Source organism: Mastomys coucha, unplaced genomic scaffold, assembly GCF_008632895.1.
Source record: "Mastomys coucha isolate ucsf_1 unplaced genomic scaffold, UCSF_Mcou_1 pScaffold18, whole genome shotgun sequence".
In the NCBI taxonomy this organism is placed as follows: domain Eukaryota; kingdom Metazoa; phylum Chordata; class Mammalia; order Rodentia; family Muridae; genus Mastomys; species Mastomys coucha.
In genome coordinates, this window is record NW_022196900.1 from 92,006,469 (window position 1) to 92,031,969 (window position 25,501).

Genomic DNA, 25,501 nt, shown 5'->3' on the forward strand with positions numbered 1-25,501 from the left:
GGCTTAGAAAGTAGAAAGCAGGATGCCCCGGGGGAACACCCTATTGCTAGATGCTATAAAATGCTTTCATTTTTGCATTCAGTTAGTCTAGGTCTGCCTGGGAAGGAAGTTGTAGCACCTTCATTTCTCAGCGGAGGAAGTAAGGCAGCTTGCTGAGTCGCCATCGCAACAAAGTGACCACACTGGAGTTCCATCTGTCTGTTTGTTTATTTTGCCAACTGCTCAAACCCTATGCTAAGCGCAACAGAGGACACCTTGGCCTCCACATGCATGAACACACTTGTATGTGAATGTACACACACACACACACACACACACACACACACACACACACACACACACACAGAGCCCCATACATATCCACATGTTTGCAGCCCATGCTCAAACCCTATGCCACATTGTATACAGCTTTAAGGGCAACATTCTGGAACATTCTGGAATCCCAGAGAATAAGTTGCTTTGAACTTCTTTTTCTTTTTTTTTTTCTTTTTCTTCTTATTTTTCTTTTCTTTTTTTAATTCCTGGCTGTCCTATGTAGACCAGGCTGGCCTTGAACTCAGAGATCTACCTGCCTCTGCCTCCCTAGTACTGGGATTAAAAGCAGGTACAACCTCCACCTGGCTTGCTTTGGGTTTCTTAAAGATGTGGATGTTTAAGTTCCACTCGGAAGGAGAGATTCTAGAATACAATCTCACAGAAACGGCAGGGGCACAGCCCTGCAAGAGGAGAGCATTCAGGAAAACAAAAAGGGACATGGTAGATTTGGGAGTAAGTTCAGAATCTAACCACTTATAAAATCAGATCATCTTAGTCTAAACCTGTCATCTCAGAGATGACAAGATGGAGGTCCCAAGAGAGACTGACTCATTAAAAAAGGTGTATTTATTTTTATTTTATGTGTATGAGTGTCTTGCCTGCATGTATGTCTGTACAGCATATGTGTGCTCATGTCCAGGTAGGCCAGAAGAGTGCATTGGATCCTTTGGAACTAGTTAGAGATGCTGGTTAGCCACCATGTGTGCTAAGACTAGTACCCTGGTTCTCTACAAGAACAGCAAGTTCTCTTAGTGTCTGAGCCATCTCTCCAGCCCCTTTGCTCATTTCCTGTGTTCAGTACTGTCTTCGTTAGGGTTTAACTGCTGTGAACAGACACCATGACCAAAGCAATTCTTATAAGGACATTTAATTGGGGCTTTGGGGGCTGGCTTACAGGTTCAGAGGTTCGGTCCATTATCATCAAGGTGGGAGCATGGCAGCATCCAGGCAGGCATGGTGCAGGAGGAGCTGAGAGTAAAGCAGCTAGAAGACTGAATCTTTCAGGCAGCTAGGAGGAGGGTTTCAAAGCCCACCCCCACAGTGACACACATTTCCTCCAACAAGGCCCCACCTATTCCAACAAGGCCACAGCTCCTAGTAATGCCACTCTCTGGAGCAAGCATATTCAAACCACCACAAATACCACGTACCAGGTTCCATCTATGAATCAAGCAATATAATGAATTTAGTGAGTGATCTGGATAAGGGCCTTTCCTCTATAAATACTAACAACAAATAAAAAATAAACAGGCACCTCTCTGGCAGTGGGCAAAGGTGTTTACCTGCTTGGTGGTGGTGTTGCTCTTCTATCCATCAGGAGCAGAGCAGAGGTCAGTCTTTTGTTCATCCTCATTTGATGAGGTTTGGTGCCCGAAACTATTTTATGCCTAGGACACATAAAAATCAAATCAAATCAAATCCAGGCAGCACAGTGTAGGAGGTGGGTGGAAAACAGAGAGACCTGCGTTCAGCCATGCCAGGAGGTGCAGGCTGGGAGAGATGCTCACAGACCTGCCCTCTGACCCACAGTACAAGTAGGCCCCGCCTACGACCACACAGTGTAGCTCTGGAGGAGGAAGACAGACCCGCAGACCGCTATGCCACCTACAGACCTGCCTTCCTGAGAGGCACAGGTGAGCCATAGACACCCACTTGCCACCATGCTGCAGTCCAGGGGATGTCATCCAGGGGCCTGCACATGGACAGCAGCAGCAGGAGCCACTTCAATGTGTAAACATGTGGTGGACACATGGGAGAGAAAGAGACATGGAACAGTTTGAGCATGATGAAGAGAGATGGAACTGGAGACTGAGGGTGGAGAGGAGCCCGCCTGTTGTGAGAGGCCAGCCCTGCCACCTGGGGCCATGGTGACGCCCCAGCCCGAGCTGCTACTGAGAGCCAGGTCTGTCTGGGTCCATGACTCCACAGCAGCAAGGGTTGGTGTTGCTGTCTGTGGTTCATATTACCATTAGAGAACATGGCGATATCTTTAGTAAGGGGTAACCTTCAGGGACCAGGTGGATATGCAGGGGCTGTGCAGAACTGACTCTTCCCCTCACTGGCTGCAGCCTTTAGGAGAGCAGGCCCTGAGCACTGTGCCCTGGCCACAGTGGAGCTGGCCCTGGTGAGGGGGTGTGGGTGCTCTGGCCCTGAGGGCTTGAGTGTGGGAGAGCTTACCCTGCCTCTTCTCCATTGTGGTCTTGAGCACAGGAGAGCTGGCCCTGCCCCCTCAGCAGCTGTAGCATGTGGAAGAGTGGGCCCTGCTCCTAGCCTGGACAGCACAGTAGAGCTGACCTTGGTGGTGGGGCACGGGTGAGGCCTTCCTGAGGGTGAGAGGACAGGAGAGCTGGCCCCATGCTACTCATCTGCCACGAGGTGGCGTGGGTGTGAGCTGATGCTCTCCCCCATCCCCATCGGTGCCCCCTCAACATTTGTGGTAGTTAGAAGAACTGGCCTCCAGGGCATGAGAGAGGGAGAGCTAATCCTGCCTGTGGCTCTCTGGCTGTAGCACTTGGGAAGGCGGTCCCTGCACCTCACCTGGGCAACACAGCGGAGCTGGCTCGGCTCCGGAGGCATGGGTGCAGGCGAGAAGTCCTAAGGACTTGAGAGCAGGGGAGCCGACCCTAACTCCTGCCAATGGAGGCTTTGGGTGGCCTAGCCCCGAGCAGTGCTAGAGAGCTCGCCCTGGTGGTGCTGCTAAGGGAGAGCTAATCAGCTCAGCTAACATCCAGGGCACTGAGTTGGCCCATCCCAAAATCAGCAGCATCTGTGAATGATTGGGATTAACGAAAAGGCCACTCCCAGTGATCCAAAGCTGCAGACACAGGACAACAACAGGATAACTGGGAGGAGTCCAATTAGTCCACAGGATAATTGGTTGGGATCCAATACTGATGGTGTCACAGAAGCCAGAGACTTGGAACTAGACCCATGACTCATTGCAAGAAAAGATCCTCATACTCAATGACAACCAGATATCAGAATGGTCTTTTATCAATGAGCTGGATAAATTACAGAGCCTGCAGGTCTTGTCCTGCACTAGAAACCCTTTGACCAAAGGAGACAAAGCAGAGGAGATCATCATTGCCAAGATTGGTCAGCTGAAGACCCTGAACAGGTGTCAGATTCTTCCAGAGGAAAGGCGTGGAGCTGAGCTTGACTATCGAAAAGCCTTTGGAAATGAATGGAGAAAGGCTGGTGGACACCCAGATCCAGACAAAACCAGGCCGAATGCAGAGTTTCTCTCAGCCCATCCTAGACACCAGCTTCTCTGCTGCACCTGAAGATAAGGAGCTCAAAACCCAGCAGTCATTCATGCTAAAAATCTGCTACTAACACTAAAGAGAAAATGCTCAAATCAACCCGAACAGCAACTATTAGAAAAGCGGCAGCCAGACTCCACCACAGTTTAAGAGGCAAAGGGACTGCTGTCATGTCTTCTCAAAGTTCCTGTGTCAGAACTTCTGTTGTCCTACGGAAGTTCCAAGATGCCGGGCTGAGAAATTGAACTAGAAAATGACCTGCAGCCATTACAGTTTTATTCTTTGGAGAATGGAGATTGCTTGTTAGTGTGATGGTAACAGTCCATCCATAAGAGTTTATCAATTGGAATGTATACACCCTCTCACAAATGATGTTCTGTTTTGTTGGGGAAAAGACCATTTGGTTGTATATTAATAGAATAATAAAGGATTTGATTACTAAAAAAAAAAAAAAGAAAAAAGAAAAAAGAAAAGATCTGTGGACAGAGGGACACATTGTGGGACACACAGTGGCATACTAGAGCTTCCGCAATGAGATATTTTTCTATGTTTTGGTTTTTGTTTTGCTTAGTTTTGTTTTTTTGTTTGTTTGTGTGTCCTTTGTTTTGGGACGGAAGTTGCAAGAGCCGAGGGTGGATATGAGGGATGGGGAGATGAGGGGAATTGGGATGTGTATGATGTGAAACTCACAAAGAATCAATAAAAAAAGTTTTTAAACATTATAAACAATAATAAACAAGCCGGGTAATGGTGGCACACACTTTTAATCCCAGCACTTAGGAAGCAGAGGCAGGAGGATTTCTGAGTTCGAGGCCAGCCTGGTCTACAGAGTGAGTTCTAGGACAACCAGGGCTACACAGAGAAACCCTGTCTTGAAAAACCAAATACTAATACTACTACTAATAATAAACAAAGAAATATATAAACAAGAGAAGGCAAGATTGTGTAGAAGACAGGTGCCTGTCTTGTGCTCACTGTTGCCTTGGGAAAGCGCTGACCTGGCTAGTGAGGACTCTGCGTTCCCTGAGCTGCTCCATATGTTTCAATGGTGTTGACTTAATGAACATGCAAACAACCCTCAGGTATTTTCTTCCAAACTGCACGGAGCTCTTGGGGGAGCTCTTACTGTTTTGGGGGTGAGGGGTGAGGGATGGTGCGGGAGGGAGGTGGGTGGGAGGGGCAGAAGGGGCGGGGTTGGATATAGAAGGCCAACAGAGAGATAAACAGGAGCTGCCAGCATCCCTGAACCCTGCTGGAGACAGGAAGCTGTGCGGTTCCCACCGCTCCGTTTGCATTTCCCTGGTTACTAAGGAGATGACGCATTCTGTTAGTCCTTTCCTGGCTGTTTGGATTTCCTGCCGCTGAGGTGCTTGCTCACGGCCTTCGTTTTTCTTTTTCTTTTTTCTGTGACTTCCTCATTTCACACAGGAAGAAACTACAGCTTAAAAAAAAAACATAGAGTGATTTGCATACAGTTAGGGAACTGATTTACATGCGAGGCAAAAAACCGTGTTAGCTATCACACCGTGCTTGCTCAAGACTTGATGGAATGAATTTAAATGAACCAGAGAGGCACCTTGCCAGGTGTCAGAAGGAGCATGCGCGCCCTGCTCCGTCCCTTGTTCTTATGTGATGTGATCAGACCCGGGCTCCTCCAAGCCTTGCAATCCTTACTGGAGAATGAGCCTATCCCAGGTAAATGGGAACACAGAACGGCAGCGGAGCGTGCTCAGCAATGGTCTATTTCCCCTCTCTCTCCCTCTCCATGCATGTGACTGTGGGCTCCAAATCAAGTGGCATGGGGGTCGCCAGGACTTCAGTGTGTCTCCTCACAATCCATACATTGGAAAGTTGGTCCCCAGTGCAAAAGTATCGGGAGCTAATAAAAGGTGATTGGATCACGGACTAACATAGTGAAACTAGGTTAGTTGTCGCTGGAGCGGGTTGGCTTTCTCTTCTGCTTTCTGGCCATGTGGCAGATGCAGTCCACTGTGTGCACATTGAGAAGACCCTCACCAAGCTGGGAGGTGGTGGTGCTCACCTTTAATCCCAGCACTCAGGATGGGGCAAGAGGATCTCTGTGAATCTGAGGACAGCCAGGGCTGCACAGAGAGACCCTATCTTGAGAAACCGAAAAACAAACAAACAACAACAAAGAGAAGACTTTCACCAGACTCAGCGTCTACCTCTCAGCCTCCAGCCTGTAAAGAACAGAGTCTATTTCTTCAGTGATTGCCCAGCCTCATACACCCTATTACAGCCACAAGAACAGATCCATGCATGCTGCAAGAGGCGGCCAGACGGCCCTCCAGATTGTCCACTCCTGATGCTCAGCTGTGGGCCATTGTTAACCTTATTAAGTGAATGGGACTTTTCTGATGTAATTAGGTTAGAGACCTTGAGGTGAGAGGTCATCGGGCCGAGAGCTGCGATCATGGGAGGGAGGCAAGGTCAAAGGTGAGGAGGGACAGGAGGGACTCCGTGAGGATGAGGTTGGAGAGACACACCTTGGTGACTCGGGGAGGCCTGTGGTCTGATGGATGATGACCACCTCTGGCAGCTGGAGAAGGGGAGAGAGAGATTCTCTCCTGCGTCTTTGGAAGGATAGTGGCTCTGCTGGAGTTGGTCCTGCGAAACCTATTTTAGACTTCTGACCCTTGAAGAGTAAGAGAATTGGTCTTGGTTTCTGTCTTCTGTGCTGAGGACAGAGCTCAGGCTTCTGCATGCTCCATAAACCCTAACCTCAGTCCTTAGCATCGTGTTGGACCACTAAATGGGGTAATTCTCACCACAGCGGCAGGAAATCAATATGGCAATGTAAGACTCTGATGAGCCTTAGCTACCGGAAACCCCAGAGTGAACAATGAGGAACCAGAGATCGATGCAAAAGCGAGAGGAATTTATTGTTCCAGCATGCTGGGGTCATCATCCTGCACCCAAAGGAGAGGTGGTGACCACAGGCAGCCCGTGCGGCCAGTTTTTATACAGTTTTCATGGGTAGAATAGAGCAACAGGCACTAGGCACAATGTGATTGGCAGAACAGTATGACTTTTAAACTGATTGGTCCTTAGGGGATGAGGTGGCAAAGACTTCCCTTGTCTGTAGGTGGCCAATGGTCAGTAGGTCTGTCCTCCGGGTGGTTTTGCTGAGGAATGTAATCCAGGAAGGGAGGGGTGCCTAGTGCTCCATCGACCTCCTCTCTCTCCCAGGAAGGGAGGGGTGCCTAGTGCTCCATCGACCTCCTCTCTCTCCCAGGAAGGGAGAGGTCTTTATGCTCTGGGGTCTGGTGGAATTTTCCAAATGCCCTGAACTGACCTCTTCCTCAGCATCTCAGAAGAGCTAAGTCTTCTAAAGGGAAGGAAAAACTTGATAGTGAAGAAATAACAAGAGCCTCTACTTTTAGCATTTACAATGCACTAAGAAGTATTTAAAACTCTAGTTCTAAATCATCTGTTTTAGTGTTCCACAATAGGATGGAAACACTGCTCAGAGGGTAAGCGCACTTGCTACTTTGTAGAAGACCAGTTCGGTTCCCAGCACACACACTGGGGCAACTCACAATTACTTGTAACTCTAGCTACGGAGAAATTGACACCCTCTTCTGGCCCCTGTGGTTACTACACACATATGGTATATACATCCACGCAGACACATCTGTACACATAAATAAGATTAATAACCACACAGCCTAGGGTAGAACGAACCATCCTCCCACTTGGCAACTGAGAACAACCAAAGGGGGCCCAAACAGTGTAGGAAATGTTGTTCTATTTGATGTCCTCAGAGGGGCTGGTACTTAAATCCAGGGCCACTTGTGACATCTCATGACTTTCCTGAAGTAGAGGTTGGAGGCCTGGGTAGAGAACAGGCAGTGGAGGGTGGAGGGCTAGCAGGTCTCTGGCATGTGTGATTCCCAGTCATTGATCTGCATCTAGTGTTGCTCTGAAGCAGGGGAGACTCACAAAGTGCTTCATGAAGAGCCAAGGTGCTGTGACATATTAGAGACCTGCGAGAGATCACTGCACTACAAAATGCCTGGGAATAAAATGGAGATCAGTGTCATGAGTTCAATATAATCCATCTTCTCTGAGGTCCATGTTGAAATACAGTCTTCGCCATGAGTTACTAAGAGGTGGGACTAAGTAGGAGCTTTCAAAGGTGATTAAGACTCATTAGCATACATTCATGTCATTAATGGACCAACGAATCAATGGGCTAATGGATTAATGGCTTATCTAGAGGAGGATCTCTGCACAGCCAATGTGACAAGGTCTCTCAGAAACTGCCTGTTGACATCTGATACCCTGTGCCACCTGGGGACTTTACTGGACATCTTCAGACATACCCACTGGGGAAGCCATCACTAGATATGGGTCCATAGCTTTGGACCAGAACCAGGAGCCAAATTAAATCTCTTTTTAATAGCTTTCCCACCAGGTATGGTTGGGCACACCTTTAATTTCAGCACTTGGGAGGCAAAGGCAGACAGATCTCTTGAGTTTGAGGCCAGCCTGGCCTACGTGGTGAATTCCAGGACAGCCAGGGATACATTGCAAGACCCTGTCTCAAAACAAAACAAAAGCTTACCTAGTTTATACTGTTGTGTTATTGACAACAGAAAATGGACTGAGGCGTTGTGTCTAGCAGGGTGGGCTCCAGAGAGGGGGTGCAGGAGGCTGGGAGATGGGAAGATGCTGTGCTAAGGGGCCACGGGCTTGAGAAGGGAATGGTACATGCCCGTTCACCAAAGTTCCACTCTAGGAGAAGTGACACAACTCCACATGAAAATTCCAGAAGCCTTTTGGAACTCAGTGGGTGAAGGGCGGGAAGGGTCAGAGGTCAAGAGGAATAAATAACTCACAAGTTTGAGGAAATGTGTTCCTTCTCTTCAGTGGGCAAAGGAATGGGAACAAAGGCATTGTATATGCCGACTTATCACTGCAGCCAGGTCTGAGAAAACCCTAAGACCCTGGCAGTGGAGGGTGCCATAGAGCAGGCGCTCTCGTCCAAAGCTGGTGAGAGCAGAGCAAGTACAAGCTTTGGGGGAAAATGACTTGGCAATGTCGATTAAAAGCCCTGGGATGTTCATATCCATGCAACCATCGCCTTCTCTGAGGAGCTGAGCCTCCAGAAGGAAAAGCAAAACCTTCCCACGTGAAGCGCTTCCTGCAACCTTGTGTAGTCAATAAAATAACAGCCCAAGGATGCAGAAAGGGAATGGGAAGCATTGTCATCTCTACCTAGCGAAATGGCACATAGTGTTCAAAACATCAGTGGTGAAGAAAGTGGGTTTCTCGCCTTGCCCATAACAGGCTTGTACAGCAGCCATGCAGAAGCAAAGCATGACACTTTCATTAATGTGGTTTGAAGAAAAACGTGGCAATGTAAGTTATCCATCCCACTGGCAATTTTCAGGACAGTACTGTTGACTCCATCCGAGGTCTTATGACGGCTTTCCAGAACTATTCAAGACTCATCCTGAAAAGCCTCTTCCCACTGAAACAGGCCCACCACCTTCCTCTCCTCAGGACATCTGGCAGCTCCAAATCGACTTGCTTGCCTCCCATCCCAGCTGCTCCTCCTGCCTCATGGATGTGGTCTTGTGCAGCCCTGGTCTTTATGTAACCGGCTTATTTTACTTAGCATTGTTTTGAGAAAGGATTCAAGAGATGAAAGGCAGACAAAAATAGGATTCAAATAAAGTGCCCCAAATCTTGAAGTTGTCTTCAGGCAATACATTTGTGTGTGGTTTTCAAATTTCTTTCTACATTCGCCATTTCTAAGTGGTTTAGATTACACTTTTAATAATAGGTGAGATGTTTCTTTTGATGGAAATAAACAAAGAAAGTGAGCCCCAAAGAAATAAGAAACTCAGGAAGCAGTGATTCTCAAATGTGTGTCTGGAGAAGCCTAGGCCACATGAGACAAAATGCCGATATGAGATGCAAGCCATGCTGGAGTCTGTCTCTCAGCTTGTCCTTCCAGAAGCCACTGACTTCTGTGTACTCCTGCACCCAAGAGGCAGGGATATGGAAGGCTGCCCTGGTTAATTCCCCGCTACCCAGGATTGATTAGACTTCAGACTAGGAGCCAGCTGATCCACCCAGCGCAACCAGGTGAGTCATTCTGTCCTCTCCCAGGAATGGTTAAGAGCATTTGTTTGGCTGTCTCTCAACCCACCCAGCCAAGCAGCCCTGAGGGACTTAAGGAGGTCAGACTCCACCCACTGTGTGTGCAGAGTTAAAAGGGAGGAACTGGGTTGGTTTAAAGAGAACCTTTGTGGGTAGGAACGGAGAGCAGGTGGAGGGGACACGGGAGCACATCCACCCAGTGCTGTTCTTGGAAGATCCTTGCGGGCCCAGATCTTTTTGTGTCTAGCACCTCCACCCTCCAGCTCTGGGAAGCCTTATAGAGGTTTCATAAATATTCATCTCCTGGATGAACCAAGAGCCTTGTGCCATGGAGACAAACAGCTTATTTGAGGTGTGGCATGCTCATCTTGGGAAACTAACAAGACACTGGAAAGTTACGATAAGAGTAGGGGACTCTCAGGGCGGAGACCAAGGCAGGGAGCTAACAAGGGTAGAAAGGACTATCAGAGGGTTCCTGCTCTCTGCCCTGCCATCCTGCTCCAGCCACCTCTGTGAGAACAGGCCTGCTCCCCAGCTTAATACGCACCCCCTCTTCCTGTTGAGAGCGCAGGCCGAGGCTATCCCGGACCACTCCTCTCATCTAACTTGGGTCAGCTGGAATAGAATTCGCTCCTAAGTACACTGTCAGTGAGGTAGGTGAACTAAGTGTCAGGCCAATCTAAGTGACATCAACTCAGCCCTGTACCCATCAGCCAAGAGGCTACACACACAAAGGATCCAGCTAACTCTAGAGCGTTCACTGCTAGGGTTATTAGAAACTTATATTACCCATGTCCTACATCCCTCACGGGAGGAACAAATCTTCATTTTGCAGGTGGAGGGAGCCCAGATCCAGGGAGACTGAGTCAAGTTCCCAGTGTCACAGGCTGGGATCTGAAGACAGATCTGATGACTTTACAGCCCTGGCTTGGCTTACAACCCTGAGCCTGTCGCCAGGCCAAGCTGCCTCCCATCCACACCTACTGGCAAAGCGTTGCTGTGAGGCTCAAAAATGGGGTCACACATACAAAATGGTGCAGAGAACTCCAGCACACCAGCTGATCAATCACAGAGATGTTACAGACCTGGAGAGGGGAAGGGAGTGGAAAATTTTATGGCCACTTGCTACACCCGAATCCTGCCCCCAGTCTTCTCCATTCCTATGAAGGCGGACAGCCTTCAGGCAGCCCATCCCTCCCAAGGTGGGCAGTAAGGAATTTTCCCTTCTGGAACCAAAGGTGGTTTCATAACAAGGGCTGTGTCCCATGGGCTCTCTGAGCCACCCACTCGCTGTCACTATCAGCTGACAAAGTGACCAGAGTTCCTGCAGCAGACTCAGCCAGCACCAAGTCTTTCTGCCTTCCTTGCCCAGGGCACAAGTAGACAGGTCAGAACAGAGGAAGTGGATTTTGGCACAGGAGGGCAGCCCGACTCCAGGGTGCAGAGGCAGGGGAGTCTGGCTAGAAAAAGCCCTTTCCCAGGTGCCAGCGGAGGATGTCAGATGACAGGAGAGGTGACCAAATCACAAGCGTAGGTCTGGCTGCTGGCTGACTCAGCTGTCCAATGTCTGGCCCATTCATCATGATTACTAACAATTGCTCTTTGAAGCGGGGTGACACAGTGACCTACCACTTGTACTTCTGAATCACACAGGCAGGGGTAGGACCTGATACTGCTTCTGTCTCACTAGGGGACTTTAATTACTTCAACCACCCGACCCTCAGTTGCCACATTTGTCCACAGAAACATTCCCAACGGGAGGATGGCAACTGAGGCGGCTTCGGCACAGGAGTCGACATGTAGCAGGGGCACTGTGGGATCACAGGGGCATTGCTACTGAGATAGAAGGGGGTGTAGAATGCATGGAGGAAATCTGTGTCCTCCCTCCCTTTCTCCTTCCTTCCTTCTTTCCTTCCTTCCTAGCTTCCTTCCTTCCTTTCCTCTTTCCTTCTTTCCTCCCTCCTTCCTTCCATCCTTCCTTCCCTCTTTCCTTCCTTCTTCCTTCCCTCTTCCTTCCTTCCTTCCTTCCTTCTTCCTTCCTTCCTCCCTCCCTCCCTCCCTTCCTTCCTTCCTTCTCTCCTAACTTCCTTCCTTCCCTTCCTCTTTCCTTCTTTCATCCCTCCTTCCTTCCATCCCTCCTTCCTTCCATCCTTCCTTCCTTCCCTCTTTCCTTCCTTCCTTCTTCCTTCCTCCCTCCCTCCCTCCCTTCCTTCCTTCCTTCCTTCCTTTCTTCCTTCCTTCCTTCCTTCCTTCCTTCCTTCCTTCCTATGGTAGGCTTACATATGCAGTTGCACACTGTGTTTATGCAGAGGCCAAAGGTCAACGCTGGATGTCTTCCCCGATGGCTCTCCACCTTATTTATTTATTTGTTATATTTTTATTTGCTGCTTGCTTGGTTTTTTGAGGCAAAGTCTCACTGTGTAGCTCTGGCTCTTGAGCCTGTGCTGTCCACTGCTACCCTACCAACCTCAAAGGATTAGAGAACCCCACAGGACTGTCAGGGGGAGCCCCCAGCCTCTCATTGTTCTCTCAAGTACTCCTCTGGGAGAGCAGATGGTTTGTATTGGGTTAAGCAGTCACTTGGGGACCCCAGTCATGGCACCAGGCAGCCAGGCAAGGAGACGATAGGAAATGGTCTCACCATTCCTTGCATATCATGGCCTACCACGTTAAGAAGATATGTACTCCCTATGGTTCTAGGCTTGCTATGAGCCAAGAGAATATGTGTGAGATAGCCAGCCACACCAGACCTGAATGTGAGGCTTTTCTGGTGTTTGTTTGTTTGAGATAGGGTCTTGGTATGTAGCTCAGGCTGGCCTTTGAATTTCCAATCTCCCTGCCTCTGGGTCCCTTTGGAATACAAACGCAAGTTCAAAACTGTGCTAGGGCATTGTGCTTGTATGTCTGAAGAAGCCACATCAGCCCCCTGGGCCTATGAGGTAAGAATCCCGTGGTCCTGCCAGCACCAGCCCATGCTAGGTTGTGTGGGGCAGAAAGTTTAAGAAACAGAAGAGAGGCAGTTGGGATCTTTTCTGGGGTAGAAGGTGACTGGAGTCTAGGAGAGCTTCTAGTCCAACGACAAACCATTAAGGGCCTCAAGAGTGACTGGGTGAGAGGGTGGCCGGCTGCTGTCCTGGGTGTGAGAGTGGCCGGCTGCTGTCCCTTCCAACGTTCACAAAGATCAAGGGCCAGAAGTACCATTTTTTGGAAACTCTCAACGAGATCTTGCTGCCCCCTTATACCTCAGGAGGAGTAGTCCTTGCAAGACTCTGATTGGACCTCCTGTGAGCACATGGTCCAGTAGCACGCGCTCCTATTGGGCAGAACCCACACAGACCCGCCTCCCTCTAACACTTTAACCCAATCAGCTGAAGCAGAACACGCGGGCCACCTTGGAGACAGCCGGCTTGCCAATCTGTAAGAGACCGTTTTTTTCCATAACTTCCAGGACTTGGGGAGTTAACGGTTTAACCCGACTCTCACACTTAGGTCTCAATTCTTGAGGGTCTTTTGACTCGCAAATTGACTCGGCTCCTCCCTCACACCCATGTCCAGGGCTGTGGCCAGCATGGTGTCATCCATAGCCCTGGGACAGAAATCAGGTATTGGGCAGTGTGACCAACTGCTGAAGGAAGGCTGGGGAATGACTGGAAGCCTACATGGGATTTAAGGATGGCTCCCGGGACCGCAGCATCAGAGGGACGTCAAGAACACACTTTAAAGGAGAGAGAGACCGTTGTGAGGTATGAACAAAGTAGATAGTTGTGCTGCTCTGGAGCAGATAGAACCACCCCGTGACCACCATCGAGTCTTGGAGAAGTACACGACCCTCCCCAGAGCTTTCCCAGTGGGCGGAGGGGAGCATCGTGGTCAGGAGCACAGGGCTTGGAGTGGGCCCACATGGTCGCAAATGCCCGTTTTTAATACTTCCAAGCTCCCGGGCTGCACCCCACCTGGCTCATGCCGTAGCTCTAAGCTTTTACATGGGGCTGACGAAAGCAGCTCGGAGCTCTATGTCTAGGAAAAGAGGCTACGTTTCCTTCTCCAGTGGACCATCCCAGACCCTCAGGTCAACCCAGTGAGCTCCAGACTCCATAAGGGCACATCTGGAGCGACAGACTCTCCTTGACCTGCTTTTCGTTCAGAATTGTGAAGGGAACGGATGGAGCAGATAAACCTACCCGGGTTTTTAAAGCCTTATTCGGTTCTCTCGTACCCAAACCCTGAGGCAGCACCTCTTTCTTACCCAGATATCTGTTGGGGTAATAAGGCTGTCAGTATTGTGTTCCTGCCCTGTCTGCTGGCTCTGGCCTGGGCTGACCCTCTCCACTCGAGATGGACCCATCCCTTTAGCGGTTCAGAAGAGAGAGGCTGATCATGGGTCCCTTGTCACTAGGAAGTTAGCCAGCCAACCACCACAACACTTGTTTTCAGCCACCGAACTCCCAAGTGTTTCTCAACTCCAACTCTCTCCCCTAGGGCTCTCAGGACCAAGCGCCTATACTCTCTTGGCAACTTTCCTCGAGGTCCGGTGTACACACCCTTCCTAGTTTTGAGCATCTACTCGTCCTTGAGAGAGCGGCAGCAAGAAGGAAATGACTCTGCCATTTGCAACCACCTCTCATCCCAAACTTATCCTAGACTGGGTCTTCCAGGACCAGATCTGTGTCTGATTCGCCTCTGTGTTCCCAAAATTGAGTACCAGCTGGTACAAGGGTGACTCTCCACCCATACTTGAAAAGTGGCTATATATGTGGGGCCCATCTCATTCACTGGGTTCTAGGCCCTAGGGTGTTTTCATCCTAACAGGAAACTGATCTGGCCTAGGGTGGTGTTCGCAAGTCACCCATTGGCACTGCTGCCTTCTTGGGCCACGGTCTCTTAATGTAGTACTGGAAGTTCATATATTCTCCCCAAAAGGGTAGGCAAAGTTTTCAAGAGTTTGTGGGTAGTTTTCTGGTGGGGAGGATCGGCAGCAGCCTCCATCAGAATTCAGCAGGGGATGTGAGAAGAGACCGGAGGAAGGGGACAGGGATGAGAATAATTCCCGGAAGCATTGGGCAGACACCGTCCCGTCCCTTCCCCCACCCCCCCCACACACACACCGGGGCCTTGCATCTTCACGCAGCACACGTGTGTGCTGGCTGTCCTCCTCTGTTGAGGGAGGCCCCTGAGCTCCAGGGGCGCATGTCATTGTCCGGCCCTTTGCAAAGTTCTTTACACTGGGATGTGTCCCCTGCATGCACACTTCCTGTAGTGTGAGTACATATCAAAGATATTCGATGCTTTCACGCGGCTCTGGATCTTTTCCAGGCTCCTTCAGAAGCCCCATCCACTCCCATGGCAGTACTGGGGGTATCTAGGCCAGGGCCTGGTGCGTCCTAAGCAAGCTCTCCACCTCTTCAAGCCCCCAGCCCCTTGAGTTTAACTCAGCTCTGTCTCTCCCTAAGGGCTCTCCCCAGGAGCTTCGCGCTTGCTTGCTTTTCCTTCAGGCCTCTGCTATAGGGTCTTCAGGGCCAACTACCTGCCTGACCATGGCCTGAGCATCAAGAAGCCCCAGCACCTGCTTTAGCACATGGCTGGGCTGATTCTGATTTTCAAGACACATTTGTGTGGTCCTTTAACTGTCAGGGCTACTGATGGACTGTAGTCTCCCAGAAGACGGGCACCACACTTGGCTCTTCTCCATTCTGTTACTGTTGGCTAGCACTGGGTACGCATACCATATAAGCTACATAAATGTGCAGGACCAAGTATTGTTTTCACATATTGGAGCTGCTACAGCTGAACCAGTTTCTTGGATGCTTTTTTTCTAATGGGCATGCAGCATGCTCCAGGATGTCTTATTTGCATATGTGGTAGAAGGTGGCCATTCTGGGGCTCGAAGGGAGAACTTCATTCCTCATTCTCTGCAGACCCAGGGAAGGAGCTCAGCTACATAGACTCTGAACCCAGGCAGTCTGGATTCAAACCTCAAAGTGACTCTATTGCCCTGAGCATGTTGATCTCTTTGTGTGTGCCCACTTGTCCCTCATCTCTAACACAGGGACGATAACATTTCTTACTTCCTAGGCCACTTAGGGGACTTTTGGAAAAAAAAAAACCCATGCATTTGTAACCTAGAGGGGGACATAGCCAGTACATGGCTGTCATTAATGGCCATGCAATTCAAATCCCTTCTGCCCTTGCCTTTCAATATGTCCAAAGCTTAAAGCCTTCACTTCAGTTTCTTGGCTCTTATTTAACCAGCCCAAGTAACAGGCTCATACGAGGTCATTTCCAACCTGTGGACACTGGGTTTTTAGCTAGAAGGACCTGTGTGACCCCAGTCTCTGGTACATGGGGCAAATCTCAGTTTCAGCAAAACGGCCATAGTTTGCAGCCCAGTCTTGGATCTGGGAGTTTTCTTATTCATAAAGCAAGCCTCAAGCCAGAAGCCTGATGGGAGAATTCGTTAATGCCCTCGCCCGACCCTTGAGTATGAAAAAGGGTCAGGGAAAACAGTTGGGTTTGCTGAGTGTCTACCATAATCCTTGGCACCCTACACATGCCGGTAGTGAGCCTTCGCACTAGCCTGAAGGACCCACAGAGGAAGCCTGTGACTTAGGAATCTTGGGCCAGTGTGTGGACTTTCTGCTAATGCTTGCACTTTTTTTGGAAACTCTGGAATAATGTCTGTGGTAATGGAATAGTTCTGTATCTTGATTGTGGTGATGATTATATGGGATAAACTCTCATAGGAGCATGTGCCCATGAGCACACAGATCGCATGCTGAGTAGAAGCCTCTGGACTCTTAAAGATGTCTGAGTTCATGAAATTGTACTGCAGCCATTTTGCTGGCATAGAGTCTTGTTGTAGTCACTTTAGATGTTGCTACTGGGGGAAGTTAGGGAAGGGTCCGTGGAACCCTCTATCTCTCTTCCTTGTGAGTCTTAAACTAGAATAAAATAAAATATTTGAAAAAATGCAATCATTAAGAAAGGGCTGGGATGGTAGTGGTGGTGGTGGTGATGGGAGTGGGGGCAGGGCAGGAGGGATGTCCCAGTGGTTAGGAGCACATGCTGTGTTTGCAGAGGACCTGAGTTCCTTTCACAGCACCCGTAGGAGGTAGCTTACAAGTGCCTGCAACTCCAGCTCTTGTAGATCTGACGCCCTCTTCTGTCCTCCGCAGGAGCTGCACTCAGTTGTGTCCCTCCCCCAAATACATGTATGTAGACACAATCTAAAACTTAAAAAGGGTGATATGGAGGAGTCGAGGGTGCCAACAAACTGTGGGCTTCACGGGGTCTGCAGCCTCCCAAGTCTCCCTTTCTTTCTGCCCCTTAGCGCGCAGTTTGCTTTAGGTCCTTTGGATGGAGACACTTAGAGATTATCAGAAAGAGGTGGCTCTGTTCTGGCACCCACCCACACCCAGCTGTCCAATGAATATGATTGACAGCCATGACCACTAAGGCACACTCTGATTGGTTTGACCCAGTGGTGCACCAGAACTAGCTGGTCTCAGCTCTTCCAGGCCAGTTGTGGGCATCTCTTCCCAACTCCATACTTGGGTAGTTTCACTGGTGACTTGAAACCAATCCCAGAGGCCGCTTTTCAATAAGAGAATCAGCTGGCTTCATATCTCAAGGATCTTCATTTTGCTGAATAGCACACCACCTCTCCAATCCTTACCACCCACCCCACTCTCATCAGAAAGAAGATCTGATGCTTCCCATGGGCTATGGGCCACCTATCAGAAGAACAGGCATAATTCTGTGCTTTGCAGATCCTAGCTGTCACAGGCAAGCCAGAGTGCCGGCCATACAGACAATCCCTTGAGATGCTAGGCCTGGGCCAGCAGCCTCGTGCTTGGTTTATGACCCCTTCAATGCACTGGCCCATCCTAAGGACTCCATCTACTAAGGAAAGGAAGAAGTGTTGAGCTAGGTCTTCAAGGGGCCACAGGAAAAGGTGGCCCAGTTTAGACAAGTCTTTAATTTTTAAATGCCTTTTGTTTTTAAAAGCAACTATGAACATTTCCTTGCCCATCAGATACTATTGTGAAGAATAATGTTACATTTTAAAAACAGGGATTGCGAGGCTTGGTGATTAAAAGCATTGCCTGCTCTCCTAAAAGGCCCAGGTTCAATTCCCAGCACCCCACCCATGAGGCTCACAACAGTCTGTAACTCTAGTCCCTGGGGATCCTTTGCGCCTTCTTACTCTCACTGGGCACTGCACGGACGTAGTACACAGACATACATGTAATCAAAATACTCATACATGTAGAAAATTTAAAACAGGAATTGTTTTAGTGTCCAGGAAATTAGAAGTATAAGAGCAATCTCAAAAGTGAAGCTTTGTGAGTCACTAAAACAAAATTAAAAAAAAAAAATCCCTCCAAAATGGGAGCTCCTTGCACCTTTGCTTCTGAGGACTCTCTGACTTTTGAGGTCATGAACAAATGTGGATTCCATATATCGAGAAACTCAACAGTTCTGTCCACCAGAGAGGGAGCTCTGCCCGCCTGAGGGGTGCTGGAGAGCTGGCTGGCCATGGCCAGGGCTGTGCTAGAAGCCATCACCAGAGCAGCTCAGATGTGTCAGGAGGAGAGTGCACGAGACAGTGACTCAAAGTTTAAACAGGAAGAAGATTTTTCTTTATAGGGCTGAGCAAGTCAAAGACTGGGCAGGACTCTCTGGGCCAGGTCTGTAGTAACCCCCAGTCTGCAGGCTCTCAGGGTTTCACCCCACCCTCACTGTGCAAGGCACAGTGGAGGCCCCAGGCTGCCTAGAGCTGCTGCCTTCTGTTTGGGTACCGTTCCTCCTCCCAGACCCATGACAGAGAGAGGGTGGAGGTGGGGGTGTGGGTGAGGTGGGGGTGGGGATGGGGATGAGGGCGGGGGTGGGGGCCGAGAGGGGGTGTGGATCCCTTCCCACACACGTCAAAGCCTCCTTTCAATCTGGGGTGTTCTGCCTGCTCTCAGCCAGTCGCTGTGACAGGAGAAGGGTGTTCTCCACTTCTTGACTTAAGGCTTGGTTTCTGATGTAGCTAAGGACAGAGGGCAGCCAAGCATGGCTTACAGTTCTTTGGGCAGCAGGACACTCTCCTACCCATGTCATGGTTGCTCCTCATTAAAAGGGGAGTCAGAAGAGTTGGGGGGACAATCACAGTGCTCTTCATGCTGTGGCAAGTTCTTCAGATGACCACCAAACTCATTGTTTTTTTGTTTTTTGTTTTTTGTTTTTCTTTCTTGGAACACAGGTGGACTACATTTCCCAGACCCCCTTGCAGTTAGTTAGCCCAATGGAATATGAGTGGAAGAGAAGCCTTGCCACTCGGCTGGCTAGAATAGAAATGTCTCACAGTTAAGGCTACAATGCTTTTCTGTAAGCTGTTTATGTATGTTTACTGTCTTTATTTTTATCCCAGGCCCTCATACATGCTGGTCAAGTCTCTGGAGCTACTTCTCCAGCACTCTGAATGTGTTGAGTTTTGTAGTCTCATATGATCTCGGTCACATCTTTTTCCTTTGATCTTCACCCCTCTTCACTGTCCCTTCTTCCTCTCCTCCTGGTTTCCCCTTTCTCTTTCTTCTCCCCTTCACACTGGGTGTTAACTCTTTCACTATTAACGATGTAAAGTCCTTCTGTTTGGTTGGTTTGATTTTGTTCTTTTGAGACAGGATTTCTCTGTGTAGCCCTGGCTGTCCGGGATCATTCTCGGTAAACCAGCCTGCCTTGGAACTCAGAGATCCTCCTGCCTCTGCCTCCCAAGTGCTGGGATTAAAGGTGTGTCCCACCACCGCCCAGTCAAGTCATTCTTACTCAAGAGCCATAAAAATAAAAATAAACCCAGGCTACTAGCTGGCTTTGCCGTAGGCTATAGTTTACAAACCCTGCCCCACACTGCTGCCAGGAGCCATGTGTTTGGTTGAATGAAAATGAAACTTTTATATTTTAAAAAGCATTTTTTATTTTGGTAAAATGTATATAATACAGATTTTATTATCTTAACAATTTTGTGTTTGTTTGTGATAAATTTCCCTTATGTAAGCCCAGGTCAGCCCTGAATTTTTGCTGTACCTACCTCAGCCTCCTGAGTGCACGGATTAATGGCTTCTTCAGCTCACCGGGTGAAGCTGGAACTCTCAGTGCACCGATAGCTCCCATCTCCCGACAGCCCAGCCCTGGTGAGCACTATTTTACTCAGTGTCTACGGAACTAATGGTGGCTGTCATGCAAATGGAACCAGAGTTTTTTTTTATTCAACTGAATTCATGTTGGCCAGTGCCACAAAGCTTCATCCACATTCATCCACAGATGAGCAAGTATCAGAGCTTCCTCCCTTATGGAGGCTGACTGGTATTCAGTTGTGTGTGTTTCTCCATGTGGGAGATCCATACAGTGACCTGTTTTCTTCCTTCTGTTCTTTGGAGGAGGGCTTATGTATGTATGCATGTGTGTGAGCACACGTGTGTGGGTGTTTGCATGCATGTGGAGGCCAGAGATCCACCTCACCTCATTCCTCAGGTACCATCCACTCTGTTGGCTGAGGGAGAGACTCTCACAGGCCTGGAGCTCGCCGAGTAGGCTAGGCTAGCTGCCTAATGAGTCTCGGGGACCCAGTGCTCCAGAGTTGGGTTACAAGCACATTATCACCATGCCTCACTTGTTCACGTGGCTTCTAGGGATCACACTGGGGTCCTCATGCATGCCTTTTACCAATCCTGCGATCTTTCCCAGCCCCGTAAGCCGAATCACTTTGAGTGCTTCAGTCTCAAGGCATTTCAAGTTACTTGGTTGTCATAGAAGTATTGACAAAGCCTGCAGAAGCAGCATTGTCCTGGCTTCCTGACAGGAACAGGTAAGGACGTGAGTGAGAAGCAGTCCCTTCTAACTCCGGGGGTCTATAAGAGCGAGGTCTGAGCTCTCTGCAAATGCCCACATAGTCTCTTCTTCCTCCCCCTTTCCCTCCCCCTCCGTTCTCAGGATGTGCATGCAGGAGGAGTTCCCACCAACAATCCTCTGCTTCCCCATTCTGGGTGGTGGGTATGTGCGCACGTGCCCATGCACACATCCAATGAGCCAAATTCAGATCACACCCCCCCCCCCCCCCCCCCCGCAGCCTGAGAGAGGCCTTCAGGACACACCCAAGGGCCAGGTCCATTAAGACTTAAGTACAGAAAGCTTGCCTGCAGCCAGGCTCAGGTCCAGGGAGGGTGTCTGAGCATGCCATCTCTCCTCCCTTTACTGAGTCTCAAGGTAGGGCCAGGTGACTAGCTCTGGCTCCAGGGTTCCTTGTAGAGGCAGAAGTGCAACCCCCACAGCCCTTTCTCCACCCGGCACATGGGTTCTCTGGCCTTTGGCAGGTAGGTGGGCTCACACAACCTCCAGCTACCTAGCTAGCAACTCCTGGGACAGCTTACTTCCCACTTCTTGTGTCTGGAGGATTCTGAGGCCTCTTCCAGGGCAGCATCCCCATGGCCAGTCACTGTTAACATGGTTGCTGCTGTGTTAGAGATGATGAAACTCTATATAAGGAAGAATGACTTGTACAAGGTGAGGTGCAAGACTCAGTGTAGCTCCAGAACTGGGTGAGCTTGCTATCCTGTCCTGGCAGGTCCCTCCAGGTTATAAGAGGAGGGAAGGGAGATCTGAGGGAACGGGAGGCTTTGCCACCGACGGTTCTGAACCCCAGCCCTGGCTTCCTCAGCATGCTGTGCCACCTTTGTCAAGTCACTCAACCTCTCTGGGCTTCTGTTTCCTGATCTGTGGCTGTCTATGGCTTCCCTCACACGGGGTTACTGTGAGCATTAATTGAGATGGTTAGATGAACCCAGTAGACACCTGGGAAATGCTTACCTCTAGCCAAGGATGGCTCAACTTGTCCAATGAGAAAGCCCCTGGGATTGCACTGCATCTTTACTGGTCTTGGGGACAGAGCTGGCACAGGTTAGGGAAAGTGCTCTGGTTTAGATCAGGAATTGGGAGCCCTGAGTCTGAGTTCCAGTTCTGTCGTGGGGTCTGTGGGGCAGAGTGGCTTTGTCCCAGCTAGAGAATCGTCCATAGACGGAAGGAGGGACTCTACCTTCTGAGATCAGCTCCAGTTCTGACCTTCTGGCCCTCCAGTCATTGATCTAACGCTCCGCCCACAGTGAGCATGTCTAAAGCAGAGCCTCTCTGAAGATGGACCTTTGCTGGATTCACCTTCTCCATGGAGATCACCGGCAAGTCAACAGCCATGCGCAAGAGACAAAAACCCAAGAAATTCATCACCCTGGGCAAGTCTGAGAAGTTTCTAGAACTGCAGGAGGCATCATTTGGGTTCATGGGCTGAGGACTTTGGGTGTATAAAGAAATGAGTAAGTTGAGCACGGGCTCGCCACCCAGTGCTCTCTACTTCCTGACTGTGAGCACCAGCTGGGCTCCCAGTGCTCTCTGCTTCCTGACCGAAAACACAACGGGAACCGTGTCTCAGATTCCTACTGCTGTGCCTTCCCCATCATGACTATGTGTGTTTTCAAACCATGCGGCAAAATGAACTCTTGCTTTTGTTAATATTTTCTTACCACAATGGGAAAAGTAACCAACCCGCACCACACATACCCATGGGACACAAGTCACAGGATGTAGTCACTGTGATTTGTGTCACTGTGGCCAAATTAGCTTCCCCTTCAGGGAGAAATGATTTCTTTGGGCTCACTGCTTCGGGCAGTTCCAGGCAAAAACATTGAGGAGACAGAACACTTGTGGAGCAGGTGCTGTTTCATGCTTGGTAGTCAGGAGGCAGGCAGAGAGAGACAGAGACAGAGACAGAGACAGAGGGAGAATTGGGATAAACCCTAAACACATGACATCCACCCCCAACACACACACATACACTCACACACATACACATACACACACACATACACACACACACACACACACACACACACACACACATTTCCTCCTATGAGATGCTACCTCCCAAAGTGTTTAGATCCTTCCAAAGTTGTATCATCGATGGGGGGTAAGGGTAGGGGGTGGGGGATGAGGATGGGGAGTGAGGGTGAGGGTGGGAGTGAGAGTGGAGAGTGAGGATGGGGTGGGGGGGGATGAGGGAATTTGAGTCTGTGGGGATACTGCATCTTCAAACCATAGTTTTGACCTAAATGTAAAGCTTTAAATCATTCGACTTCTAGAAAAAAACTTTTGTTCAGCATGGTAGGCCATGCCTAGAATCCTGGCACTCTGGCATTTAGACAGTCCCGAAGCAAGGCAGGACATTGAGCCTGGGCTATAAACTGAGACTGTCCACAGAACAAGTGATGCAACACACACAAACCTGGTTAATATGATAGAATACAATCTAAAAAATAAAATGCAGGGTGGGGGGTAGAGGCAAGATCAAAAGTTTGAAGTCATCCTTGGCTACATAGCAAATTTGAGGCTAGCCTGGGCTATATGAGCTCCTAGGAGTCTCAGAAAACAACAGACAAGAAAGTCAAAAACCTCTTAAGTCTCACATATCCAATGTGACTCCTTAATGTTCACATATCCAATACAGACTCAAGATGAACTCCAGGAGGGCTTCTGCTGGCTAGATAAGGGCTGGCAGCCCTGCGCCTGGGGGAGGAACTGCTCCCCTTACCTCTGGAAGAAGGGGCCTGTGCCTACTTGTGGTGCCTATCAGCAAACCTAAGCGTGTGCTGGCCTCCAGTATCACAAATAGCAGTTACACATTTCAAAGTCCACGCTAGCTGGCATGTTGGCCCTTCTTTTCCTCTAGTTATCCTTCTTCTTATCCACATGATCTCTCTCTCCCTCTCTCTCTTTCTCCCTCCTCCTCTCCCTCTCTCTCTCTCTCTCTCTCTCTCTCTCCCTCTCTCTCTCTCTTTCTCCCTCCTCCTCTCCCTCTCTCTACTCTCTTTCTCCCTTCTTGATACATCCTATTCTCTATCTCTTGCTACCTTGCTATCCCGGATCTCCTGTATCACTCGCTCCCCTGCCAGGCTAGCCCCAGCTATGCCCAGCTACCTTCCTCTCTGCTGCAGTCTTTCAGATGCCTCTGGATATTTATATCTCTTATGCACAATAACCCCCCCCCCAATGGAGCAGTTACGTTGGCAGTTTCTTTACTGCACTCCCTCACATAAACTGGATATTTCTAATAGATAAATGCTAACACGCATCATTATAGCTTAAAAGCTGTTAAAAATATCAAGATACAAGCAAAGTTGATAGTGAATCAACTTTGAAGGAGGGCCGAATAGGTTAGATGGAAACATGTTATACTCTTTTTAAAAAATGCTTTACAATACAGCAAATATATATGTATGCATATAACAGAATATTTTACCATTAAAATTTGAAGGTGGAGAGATGGTTCAATGGTTAGGAATACTGGCTGCTCTTCCAGAGAACGGGAATTCCCAGAACAGACATGGCAGCTCACAACCATCTGTAACTCCAGTTCCAGGGTATCAACACCTTCTCTGGCCTCCTCAGGCACCAGGCATGCACATGTCCCACATATTTACACACAGGTAAAACACCTGAACACATGAAATAATTTATGGGGCCCCAGCATTGTGTAACACACCTTTAATCTCAGCACCAGGAGGCAGAAGCAGGAGGATCTCTATGAGTCCAAGATTAGCCTAGTGTACATAGAGTTCCAGGTTAGCCAAGGCTATTAGTGAGACCCTATCTCCAAAGCACAAAATAACTTTACTTGGCCTGGTGATACATGCCTGTGATCCCAGCTGTTAGATACAGGCCCCTACCTGGACGTCCCTTTGCAGAACCTGTTTGCTTCAAGATAGGATGTTATGTTCTGCGAGAAAAAAACATCCTGCCTTTTGCAGTTCGGCCGGTTTGCAGGTGGCAATGAGTCGGCCCCAATTGGGGGTTTCCTCCTTGTATTTTTTCATCCCCCTCATGCTGCTCAGTATAAATGGAGCAGAGAGGAATAAAAATTGGCATTCTTCCTTGAGGAGTGACAGAGTCTGTGTCTTCTGTTAAATCCCCCAGGCCTATGCCTGATTCTTGGTACCGTGCTACTCTGGAGGCTGGAGCAGAAGGATCAAAAGTTCAAGACTCACCTGGGCCCAGAAGGGGTTCAGACTGCACTGGTAACTTAGTGAAATTGTGTCTAGAAAAAAAAAGAGAAAGAGAGAAGGGAAGAAAGAAAAGAAGTGGGGATAGAGGAAAGGAGGGAAGAGAGGAGAAGGAGGGAAAGGAAAAGGAGAAAAAATGGCCATAGCTCTGGGGTAGGCTTCCTGCCAAGCATGTGTGAGCAGGGCTCCATGCCCAGATGTGTAATTAAAAAAAATGTTCAAATGCTCACACGTTATTCAGTCTTAACCATCTAACTGGGGAAAACGGTGTATAAACGTGAGAGACTACACTTACAGACGCACATTCGAATCCAGCATGAATGGATGGAGTCCCACCACAACTACACTTGCTGAGCTGCGGACTCCATGAGTCCCTGGCAAGGTGTCTTTTGCTAACGTGCACAGAGCTACCCAGCCCAGCGAAGGAAGACATGCCCACAGGATGCTTACTATACAGTTGTCATCCACAAGTCAGAAACACCAGGTGTCTTCCAGTAGGGGCTGGTAGAAGCAGGCCAGCTAGGGAGCCATCCAAAGGGACATCAGGAGAAGCCCCGCTGTGGCTGTCTCTTGCAATCTGCCCACTCTCTCTATACTCTGCACTTCAGTCACCTTGCCTCTCCAGATGTTGAAAGTCACGACTCTCATGGGTAAAGACTATTATGTAGGTAGAAAATAAGAGCTGCTTTTTTTTTTTTTTAAGGTATT

The 25,501-nt window shown here is 49.2% G+C and overlaps 2 long non-coding RNA genes across 3 annotated transcripts; both read left to right on the forward strand.

The window, feature by feature from the left end:
• Nucleotides 1-13,086: 13,086 nt before the first annotated feature.
• On the forward strand, nucleotides 13,087-16,681 carry LOC116096841. Its single transcript, XR_004121131.1, has 2 exons — nucleotides 13,087-13,453; nucleotides 14,190-16,681. It is a non-coding gene; the product is annotated as an uncharacterized LOC116096841 (long non-coding RNA).
• A 3,067-nt stretch (nucleotides 16,682-19,748) lies between these two features.
• Nucleotides 19,749-24,669, forward strand: LOC116096842. 2 transcript variants are annotated; one of them, XR_004121132.1, is made up of 2 exons: nucleotides 19,749-20,556; nucleotides 21,848-24,669. It is a non-coding gene; the product is annotated as an uncharacterized LOC116096842 (long non-coding RNA). The 2 variants fall into 2 exon arrangements; XR_004121133.1 differs by lacking the exon at nucleotides 19,749-20,556 and adding an exon at nucleotides 20,816-21,061.
• Nucleotides 24,670-25,501: the final 832 nt, after the last annotated feature.